At 38.0% G+C, this 12,254-nt stretch overlaps 1 protein-coding gene across 1 annotated transcript in view; it reads right to left on the minus strand.

Moving 5' to 3' along the window:
• FOCAD (focadhesin) overlaps positions 1 to 12,254 on the minus strand; it is a 272,034-nt gene that overhangs the window by 172,955 nt on the left and 86,825 nt on the right. The window lies entirely within an intron of this gene.

The raw sequence follows: 12,254 nt of genomic DNA on the forward strand, positions 1-12,254 counted from the left end.
ATTACTTTTATGTTTCACAACATTTCAACAATGCACTGTTAATTATAAAGACAATATGGCATTACCAAGAAAAACTTCAGACAAAGTGAATTTTGAGACTCCATTGTAAATCTCAGCAAAGCACAAAAAATTTAAAATTGGAAACCAGAGGAAAATGTGTGAAATGAAACAACCATCTGGCAATCTCTATGATAATAAACGGTTCAGCATCATTCAGTGCCCACAGAAGCTTAAACCTAGGAATGTCCATACATTTCTTACTGCCTTGCTGATGAGATTGAGAAGCTTATCAGAATCTCTGCAGCAAAGGGTTATAGTGACAGTTGGAGGAATTCTTAGGAGTTCCCTTAACCTTACTACCTTTAATTTAGGCTAATATTCTTGGCTTCCCCCTCCCATCTCTGAATCTAGGCAGGCTCCTCTGAGGAGTAGCATCAGCACTCCTTTGCTACAAGGTTAGGAGTGTCCTTACACCCCCCCTGCTCAAAAAGATTCTCCTACTGCTCCATGGTCAGCAGCCCAAACCTGTAAGATTAAGTTCTGTTTAGACTTTTGATCCAGGCAAGATGCTCTCTTCCAGTTTGATTGTTCCACTCCATCTAGGAATTCCGCTTCTTTGAGCAGAGGTCTGTATGTCCCATGAGTGCTAAGTTGCTTTGGTCGTGTCCAACTCTTTGCCACCCTATGAACTGTAGCCCATCAGGCTCTTATATCCATGGGATTCTCCAGGCAAGAATACTAGAGTGGATTGTCACGCCCTCCTCCAAGGGATCTTCCCAACCCAGGGATCGAACCCGCGTCTCCTGCGGCTTCGGGACTGCAGGTGAATTCTTTTACCGCTAAACCACCAGGGAAGTCCATGTGCCCCTTAAGCAAACTCTAAAATGAGCTGAGACAATTCCACTATACTTGCCTTTCCCCTGCTGCCCACATTTTATCCATAGGAAACACTAACATATCTTTTGCTTTGCATAAATTCTAGGCACACAAGTCAATTCCTGCATGGTGGTACTCTTTCTTTTGTCACCACTATCCCAGCAGCCAGCCCGCCCATTACTTCCCATTAGATGTGGGTGGGGAGGTAGTCATCAACTCATTGCAATTGTCTGCCCACTCCAGCTGCAAGGGGTCCATGTCAAGCTGGATGGGGGGTATGGAGTTTCATTGCAATCTCTGTCACCAGGCTTGAGATAAGGGGCTGGCCCTTGTAGGACTCAGCAGACTCCAGCAACTTTCGCCAAGAATCCTCCCCCTTTTCTTCACCTAACCTTTCATTTCCTAACTTCTAGACCCTTGATATGAGTAACAGGCTAAAAATTGTAATAGTACTCCAGCCTTGAGGTTTATTCCTACTACTCTTCAAATTCTAGAGGGTATTCTGTATTAAAACTCATTTTAGTATCTTAAGGTCCCTACCGAAAATTCTAACTAACATTCTGTTGTATAACTTTATCTCCTCTATGTCCCATTATCTCAATACTTTAGATAAATTCTCATCTCTGGCTTGACTGCAAGGCTCTTGTATCTTCTTTCCAAATAACTGTCCAGTATCCACTCCAGGATCAATTTTCCTCCCCCTATATATCCTAGTTTAATATGGTACAGTTAATACTTGCAGTCTTGTTACCCACTGTCACCTGCCACACATCTGTGTCTTTGCATATGCTCTCCCATCCTGCTAGAATGCCTTTCCAGTCCCCTACATCAGGGAAACCCGTGGACTTCTTCCTATATGTTCCAGAGACATTTATATACCTACACAATGGCAATCACCACCTTGTACTGAAAAGTAATTTTTAATACCTCTGGCAACAGACTAGGATCTATGATTCCTGGAAACAAAGACCGTGTCCTTTCATCTTAGTATCACCTGAACTTGCCATGTGGAGGGTATGTAATATATACATGTTGAATGATTAAACCAATGGCTTAAAAATGCTTGATAAATAAAATGGGACCTAATAAAAGCAAGATATCTACAGTATTTCAAGCTAAATGATAATTCCACTTAATGCAGATCAAGTTGCACCATTAAAGCTTGAATACAATTTGACAACTAAATACACGTAAGTACCGTAAAATGCCACCAGTATAATTATCACTAATAACTCAGACTACGAGAAACAATGAAGGTAGACAAGACTGGATTAGAGAAAAATGTTAAGGAAATAAAATTCGATTACTGTCACGTATATACTCTAACAAACTAATTAGCCAAGTGTTGCCAAGTACCAGTCCCTGCTGATGGGTCTTAATGAATAGCTAATTTGATCATTTTAAACTGGCACTTTCATTGTACTAATGCAAATGAGCAAGCTCAAACTGCCTAAAAACAATAGCATCAACATCAGCTTATATTTTAACTCAGCCTATATAAAATTACCCTGAACACTAAATTAACAGGATTTCATTTAATAAGATTTTACTGTAATCTAGCCTAAACCCTGTCCCTGGACTCCACACCGTTTCCTCAATTAGTCTGGAAAACACATGCAAATATTGGAAAAGAGTTTATTGTTTCTAGGATGGTGGGCACATACATCTAATACATTTGTGTATTAATTCAATGAGGCAACAAAATAAGTGTCAAACCCAGCAATTGGGCAAGGTTGCTGCTGCTGCTGCTGCTGCAAAGTCATTTCAGTCGTGTCTGACTCTGTGCAACCCCATAGACGGCAGCCCACCAGGCTCCGCCATCCCTGGTATTCTCCAGGCAAGAACACTGCAGTGGGTCGCCATTTCCTTCTCCAATGCATGAAAGTGAAAAGGGAAAGTGAAATTGCTCAGTCGTGTCCGACTCTTCGCGACCCCATGGACTGCAGCCTACCAGGCTCCTCCATCCATGGGATTTCCCAGGCAAGAGTACTGGAGTGGGGTGCCATTGCCTTCTCCTTGGGCAAGGTTACTAGGAGGCAAAACAAGGGAGGCACAGGTTCTCTTGAGGAATTCCTTTTATGAATTCCAAATCTAATTGTGATTCACTGAAAATTTCCTTTGACGATAACTACAGGACATTTCAGGATGGTTAATTTGTCCTTACTTATCTTTAATGCTGTTTGTGATATGACAAGTCCAGATTACATATTTTTTTGTATGTTGGTTTTTATGTTGGTTTTTTTTAGATCGAGAAAAGAAATACACAAATTCTCTTAAATGCAGATGTCAACCACTACCACAACAGTGTGCATAAACTAGAGTGGCAAGACACATGGTCTCTAAAAGTCCAACCAATACACCAGAAGCCTGACATGTAGAAATGATCCCACTTCTTAACTATCTGTCTGGCTCCACTGAATGTGGAGCCAGACATCTAACCCATTTGAAGTAAACTGACTTTAGAATGCCCAATTTCAGTATATCAACTACTCTAAAAACTTGCCAAGATGTCCACTCTTTTATCTATTATGAAAAGCTCACAACTGTCACTAGTAGGGTATAACCCCAATATGCTAAAAGACAAAGGAATAGCATTAAGTCTCAAGACTTCCAGTGATGGAGCTCACATAGTTGTTTAACTTTAGTAATTTTGAAGTAAACCTTTCCCACTAAACCCAGCAAATCATGGCCCATCATCTCAATTACAGCTATCAGAGAGTAGCTATAATTGTGATGAAGTATCAACAGCTTTCTTTTACTTCCCTTTACTTTCTTTTATAAGAAAATTAAATCTAAAGTAGAAAGGTATTGCTAATGAACCTATGGTTCACCACATAAAACACTCCAGTACCTCCAAAAATTTATTTATTCCCACCTTTTGCCCAACAGTAGCACTCAAAAAGGATTGCATAAGTGTCGTATATAAAAAGTAGCACTTCATTTGTAATAGAAACAGGCAATAAGACTCTACAAGTTAATTTCAAAGATGTTTGTTTAACTTGGACTTGTTCAGCAACAGCTCATGCATCACCTATCCCAGGTATCCTATTACGACTTAGCCACTGCTTTCTGGGCCTTTACAACCATGTAGGCTTCCCTGCATCATAGTGCGTATCACAGAATATTCTAACTGTATACTGTCCATTTTCCCTACGCACTGTGAATCCACCAATAATTATCTTTGTATCCCAAGTTCCAATTAAACTGTGTGCCCCAAAGAGGTTCTTCATGACTACTTACTAAATGATTCTATAACGCCCTGTCAAGCTCTTAAATGAATAGTATATCTTATTAAACCTTTTAAATACTTCAAACTTTAAAGCTAAGGTATGATTTTTCTCAACATTTTATAAAAGTTGGTTTTCAAAATAAAGGGACTACAACAACTTACATTTTTGTTCACTAAAAGGCCATTTCTCTAAAGAAGTCATACAGATGGCCAGTAGGCACATGAAGGGCTGCCTATTGAAAGGCTGAAGAATAAATGGTAGGAGATGCCTACTGGCAGCTTCACCCTGAGGTGTCTGGCCATGATACAAGCAGGCAGGGGGCCAATACCTTCTTCTTCCTTCCCTGCCCTCTGACTAAATAAGAAAAAATATATTCTGGCAGTGGTGGACTCCATGTATTTCTCCCTCTAGAAGAATTCCGCATGCCTGCTATGAAATTCAAAGTTACCACAGAATCTGTTACCCTCTGAGTCCTTTGCCAGCACTAGAAGCCCATTCCAAGCAGGTTTAAAGCGGAATACAAAGCTACTGCTAACTAATAGTCAATTTGGAGCAGACAGACTCCGCTGTTACAAATGCAGTTCTAGGCCCCATGCTCATCAAATTCCACCCGCATCCTTTCTGTTACTCACTGTTCAGTGACACAACAAGACAAACGGCTTTTGTTTCAGTCTATTAGTAAGCCAGTGAGTGTCACAGCGATACAGGGTTAAACTGAAAAATCACAACAATTCTATCAGTGAGAATTTGAAGCAATTCATACTCTGTAGTCTTCTTAGAAGAAACTCAGCCTACTATGAGCACTCAGGAACTCAGGAAAGGTAAGAAATTGACACAGGACTGCTTTCCTGAGTATAAACTCAAGGCTTCATGCAAAAAAAACCTGAAAAAATATTTAAAAATTTAAATGCCAGTTAAAAACATTTCATTCCACAGATATCTATGTGGGGTTTATAAAGAACAAATAAACATATTGCCACAGGATGGAGTTGATACTTGACCTTGTATTTTCATCTGTGTTTCTCTTTGTCTAATTGTTTCATGCTGACAGGCTCATCCCAATTTTGCTCTAGGCATAATCGATACTAAGGCTACAAGGGAATAGTAGTACAGCATTGCTTATCTGGAAAGCTCTTTATTAAAAGTACTGTACACTCTGGCTTCTTTTTGCTGGTGTGAAGAACACAGGAAGCAGGCTGACTTCAGGGGGGCAGCAATTCACAGAACTCAGTGACAACAGAACAGAATGCAATGTGTCCAAAGACTCTTGGTGCAAGTTCCTTTATAGAATATATTTTCTCCTTTTCTCACAGCAGTAACTTACAGACCATTAAATTTCACACGTTTCCTATTCATTTTCCATGTTAAAATATGGCTAATGACCCAGAGGAGAACCATCACAGGATTCTGCCCTGAAAGTCAACTTTTTACTGTTTGATAATCTATGACTTCTAAAAGGCCAGCACGTCCTGGGCCATGAACCTGCCCTCATAAGTGATTCAAATGGCTCAAACATGGGTATGCTGTCAAAACAACACCAACAAAAAAGCCCTGAAAACATTACAAAGGATAAAATAAAATTACCAAAGGTCATAATTGTTTCATTAAGACCTCTAGCTAGACTTAACAATCAAAAGGTAAAAAGAAAGCAAAAGTCCACAGAGTTGTAAACGCAACCAAAACCAAAGTAAGAAAGAAACAAACAAACCAAAGAAACACAACTCTACCCCACTTACAAACAAGAGCAGAGCATGTAAGTACCAAGGGTTTGAAAGAGGCATTGGGTTTCACAAAAAATTTGTTAAGTTCCTCAGTGAAGGAAGCTAAGGAGGAGACCTTTGGTTCTCTAAAGCCAAATTCATAAATTTTTCTTCTTTGGCATATTTCATTTTATAAACAAGTTAAAAAGAAATTATTATGCCTTACATGTAGCAGTTAGAGTTATTCCACTAAAGGTGAAATACTAAGCTACTGCATGATTTTACTTTAAACCATCTCAGCCTATCGAAAAGTTATTCATTTTCATGATTAATGTTCCATTCAGATGTCTAAGTATTTAGTCTTGCCATAAATGCTTAACAATATAAGTAGAAACATAGAAAGAAAACACATTTTCCTACATTTTAAAACCACTAGCAAGCAGCCTGGATTCCAAAAGAGAATATAATCTATTGTCAGGTGTTCTCTTTACATCTATTTATTAAGACATACTATTGAGTAGCTAATAACCTATAGGAGGCTTTTGTTGAATCACACATCTATGTAAAAAGTAGCTTCTTCCAACACTTCTATTATTCTTTAGGAAATAATGCTTTGGGTAGAGAAATCTCAGTTCCAATAGTTATGGGGAAGCTGTATTGTACTGTATAGTCAATAATATAGCTAACATAATAATTATTATATATTTCATATATCACTACACAATAATTATAACAAATACTATACTAATTAGCCAATGATAGTTAATATAATTTAACTAAGCTAATAGATATTAGAGAAGGTTTTAAGAGGTGAGCAATATCCTTTTCTTCTCAAGGGACCAGAGAAGTACTGTGAGGAATTGGGGGTGAGGGTGAACCCCAGGCAGACACAGAGAGAAGTTTATTTGAAGCTGCCAGAAGGAATATGGGTGGGTATTACTTGAAATCAGCGTCAGTCAGAGTTGGCAAAGAAATAAACATAATTCAAAATGGGAAGGAGAGTTAGGAAGAGAGGAACAAAAGGTCTGAAACCCCCTCTCACCTCTCTCCCCACCCTATCCCTCTGGTTTGTCCCAGAGCGCCAGCTTTGGGAGCCCAGCTTCAAGCATCACACTTGCCCTGGCCATCTAGTTTACATATGGTAATGCGCACGTTTCAGTGCTATTCTCTCAAATCATCCCACCCTCCATCAAGTATGATTAAGAGGCACACAGTACAGATCACTGGCCAGAACAGCCATCATCAAAAAGTCTACAAAGAAAAAAATGTTGGAGAGGGTGTGGACAAAAGGAAGCCACCCATCGTGTTTGGTGAAAATGTAAACTGGTACAGCCACTATGCAGAGCAGTACGGAGGCTCCTTAAAAAACTAAAAATAGAGCTACCATATGATCCAGCAATCCCACTACGGGGCATATGCCCTGAGAAAACCACAATTCAAAACAAACACATGATCCCAATGTTCACTGCAGCACTATTTACAGTAGTCAGGACATGAAGCTAGTGGAAAGCTGCTACATAACACAGGGAGCCCAACCTGGCACTCTGAGACAACCTAGAGGGGCAGGATGGGATAGGGGTGGGGCTTGGAGGGAGGCTCAAGAGGGAGGGGATATTTATGCATACAGTTATGACTGATTCACGATGTTGTATGGCAGAAACCAACATAACACTGTAATTATACTCTAAAAAATATGATCAACACACTTATTGAAATAACCTATAATAAAACAAGCAATAAAATAAGGTGCTATTATCAATTCTGAGACTGTACTGGAGTCCTAGTCAGTGTAGTTGAAAAAATAAAATAAAATAAATTTAAAAGATACATGCACCCTAATGTTCACTGCAGCACTATTTACAATGTAGAGGACATAGGAGTGACTTTAATGTCCATCAACAGAGGAATGGATAAAGAAGATGTGGTGCATATATACAGTGTAATATTAGCTGCAAAAAAGAAAAAGAATGAAATACTTCATTTGCAGCAACACGTATGGACCTGCTGCTGCTGCTGCTGCTAAGTCACGTCAGTCGTGTCCGACTCTGTGCGACCCCGTGGACTGCAGCCCACCAGGCTGCTCCGTCCATGGGATTCTCCAGGCAAGAGTACTGGAATGGGTTGCCATTGTCTTCTCCGATGTATGGACCTAGAGATTGTCATATTGAGTGAAGCAAGTCAGACAGAGAAAGAAAAATATTACAAGATACTGCTTATATGTGAAATTAAAAAAAAAAAAAAGGATACAAATGAACTCATCTACAAAACAGAAATAGAGTTACAGATGCAGAAAATAAACTTATGTTTACTGGGGGTAAGGCTGTGCTTAGTCACTCAGTTGTGTCTGACTCCTCGCGATCCCATGGACTGTAGCCTGCCAGGCTCCTCTGTCCATGGGGATTCTCCAGGCAAGAATACTGGAGTGTGTTGCCATGCCCTCCTCCAGGGGATTGTCCCAATTCAGGGATCGAACTCAGGTCTCCTGCATTGCAGGTGGATTCTTTACCATCTGAGCCACCAGGGAAGCCCGTAGAAGTAGGATGATAAATTGGAAGATCGGAATTGGCATATACACATTACTATATATAAAGTAGATAACTAATAATAAGGACCTACTGTATAGCACAGGGAACTCTACTGAATACTCCCTAATGGCCTATACGGGGAAAAAAGTCTAAAAAAGAGTGGATATATAGAACAGATTCATTTTGCCATACACTGAAACACAATATTGTAAATCAACTATACCCCAATAAATTTTTTTTAAATACTATAAAATTAAAGTTCATAAAATGTCCCCATTTAGGCCTAGGATCCACATTATTTCTTGATTAGAGGTTGTGTTTATATTAACACCACTGATTTCAAACTAGATATGGCCAGATCTGGACAAATCACAGAAGTAGGAAATAGCTTTCTGAAGAAGAAAGAATAAGGCCAACTGGACATTACTGTTTATGAGCCATGAAACCATATGCTTCAATTGTCATTCAGGCATCTCTTAGGGCAGACTGAATGATTTATATCAAATTGTGGCAAAACAAAATTACTCACAGTACCAGAAAGGCAGGAACTGTTAACAGAAACATAACCAAAAAGTACATGAATCTATCAACTGCAATTTCCAGAAAAAACACTAATTTAGGAATTAGATGGCATTCCCATATATTATAAGCACAGACTAAGATATGAAAATCTTCCTCTAAACTAAATCAATGTGTTTAAAACTTTCAAGACCTCCATGGGAATTCACAGAGAATGCTTATTCTTGGATCTTTCCCCAGAACACTCTAAGATATTCCTTCCAAGAATATAAAAGGCACTTAATTTTTACTGAGCACCACCTGGCCTGAGCTTATATCTTCTGCAAATTATGTCTCATGATGTCTGGGTAAGAGAACTATATGGATTATTAGTAACTGCTGACAGCATTTCTAGACATGGAGGAAAAACATTTCTTACTCTTTTTTTCAAGTGTTGATTTATTGCCGTAGCCTTGAGTAACTATCTAGTTATTTTAACACCGTCATCTGTATCCAGTTAACTAAAATGGTACTCAAAAGGCCAAGTTTCCTTCAGACTATCTAGCTCCATTAGACTTCCACAGCCATAAATGTATTAAACCCAGTGGAAAATGCATGCCACAGGGGAACCAGGTGAGGAGGGATGGAGGACGAAAACTCAGGGGGGAAGGGGATCCATCAATGTGCATGATAAGAATAATAATCACTTTTTTATAGATGACCGGTGCAAGTTCGACGCATGAAGCAGGGGACTCAAAGCCCATGCTCTGGGACAATCCAGAGGAGATGGGGTGGGGAGGGCTGTGGGAAGGGGGTTCAGGATGGGGGGACACGTGTGCACCTGTGGCTGATTCATGTTGATACATGGTAAAAACCATCACGATATTGTAAAGTAATTATCCTCCAATTAAAATTAATTAATTTAAAAATAAAATCATTAGGTGACTAATTAATAAGGAACTATGAGAATCAGGCTTATAGAATGTGAATGCACTGATCAATCTTAACATTACAAAAAGTGAGACAATCCAGATATAATATTAAATGAACACTTGATTTTCAGCAAAGATGTGAACACCTGATTTTCAACAAAAGGTAACTCAATGGAAGAAAGATAGTCTTTTCAACAAATGCTACTGAAATCATTAAATACCCATGCATAAAACAAATAACTTTTTGGACTGATTCAAATAGAAACGTTCTATTTGATTATGGTGGTGATTATGTGATTGTATATAACTGTCAGAACTCACCAAACTGTAATCTTAAAAAGAGTGAATTTAATGTATGTAAATTTTTCCTTAATAAATCTAAGTTTAAAAAATTACACTTTTAAAAAGGTGTATTTTCTCATCATTATTAACTCTAAAATTATTAGTTGATATTGATAACTTACATTGATAAGTACTATCAAAAATAATTTCTATTAGTCTCATAATAAATAATAACCATCATACCAAATATACTTCAAACCTGGCATATCTTTCAAACTTTTAAAAGATTTTCTTTCACAAGATTTGACAGTAGGATTCTTATAATAAATTATGGTGTTATACAAACACAATACTTAGATAAGCATACTGTATGCCAGTAAACTCTATGAAGAGGTTATCCTTTCTCTAGAGGAGCTCCTGATCAAGAGATCAAATCCAGGTCTCCTGTATTGCAGGCAGATTCTCCACAATCTGAGCCACCAAGATAAGCCCATATAGAGGTAGAAGACAGCCTTTAAATTCTTACTTTTACCTACCTATTAACTTAGCATCTGCTTACTAGTAGGCTAAGACTTTTCTTTAGTATTTATCTACTCCCCCATGAATTTGAGCCAATGATTGCTAAAATACAACACTATCTTTTTATAAAGTAAGAAACGTCAAACACACATGAAATAAGAATACATGTCATGTAGTCATGTCAACTTAATGAAAGAAGTAGAAAATACTCCTCCAATAAGAGATCGTGACCCTAATGCATCCATTTGAATCTACTTCAAGCAGTTATTCACAATTAGAGAACTTGCTTTTTCTTTTTCATTCTTTTTGTGTGTTTGGCCGGGGCGGCGGGTGGGGGGGGGGGTTGTTTTTTAATTGAAGGGTAATTGCTTTACAGTATTTGTGGTTTTCTGTCATACATCAACAAGAATCAGCGTTAGGTACACTCATGCTTTCAAAATACTCATTCTTAACCTTTTGGCTGCTTTTCCTTCTATTTATAAAGACCAGAGAAATGATATGATATGGTTACTTCATAACGAAAAGAGAAGAAAAGAACACTATCTCCCACTTCTAGTCTTCTTTTATACTTTTCAAAAGACTTTAACTCCACTTGTATGTTCTTATTAATTAACTACATTGCCTTTGCTGCTGCATGAATTTGGGTAACTATATTTAAACATTTTACCTCACCATTCACCTTAACAAGCAAAATTACACCTTTTTTTCTCATTTCTTTCAAAACTTCTAAGAAATTATCAATAGGAGCATTATATTTACTTTATGTTAATAGCACTGCTTCTTAAAGGACTTTTATTGAATAAATAAATGAACCTGGATGGTCACTCCAGTGCTTCCTAACTATTTCCATTTCATGGCACACATGAAAAATGTTTATAAGAATACTGGATCACACTAAAACTTCAAAGACTAAATGTATTTCCTGAGTATCAATACACATATTGATACAACATATGTTTTATACCAGTGGCAAACATAGGTCAGGTAACCTACTGAATGACTTCCTCAGATTATCTCTAGGCATTAACACATGTAAGAATTAAAGATTTTAAAATTAAAAAAAATATATATATCCTAAAGAGATTATCCAACAAGGTGTCAACAGTGAAAAAAGCATCCAGTAGAATCAGGATTGTTACAGAAGGTGAAGAGAGATAAAGTAGGAAGCAGGCTGAAATGACTCACATTACTCATACACCGTAAGACAAAGGTGCTTTAAGTACATTATGGATCCACTTGCAGAATCAGACCAGAAAAGGTCTAGTCAGAGGGAAAACTTCTGTTACATTTCAGCAGTTGTTTACTTGACGAAAGGGAATTAGTGCGACAAGTTGGGGACAAAAAAGAATTCCCCATACACTAACTTCACATCTTAAAGAAACTCACTTATCCCACCTTTACCATCAAATTGTGTTCCAAAAGGAACATATAACTTTCCTTAAAGAGATGGATTTTTTCCATACCATGCTTAAAAAATAATACAAGCACAGGCACTAAGATAAAGAAGATAATAAAAACACCACACCTCCTTGGTTATGAAATCCTTCCCTTCACAGGAAATACATTTTAGACACTCAACCCAATGGAAAAAAATTACCGATGCCCATGCTAAATATATGGTTCATTAAAAGGGGGAGGAGGGACTTTATTAATAATGTCTGACGTCTTTATTATATTCCAAGAACTGTACAG

The sequence above is a fragment of the Budorcas taxicolor genome, chromosome 8, assembly GCF_023091745.1.
Source record: "Budorcas taxicolor isolate Tak-1 chromosome 8, Takin1.1, whole genome shotgun sequence".
Lineage (NCBI taxonomy): Eukaryota > Metazoa > Chordata > Mammalia > Artiodactyla > Bovidae > Budorcas > Budorcas taxicolor.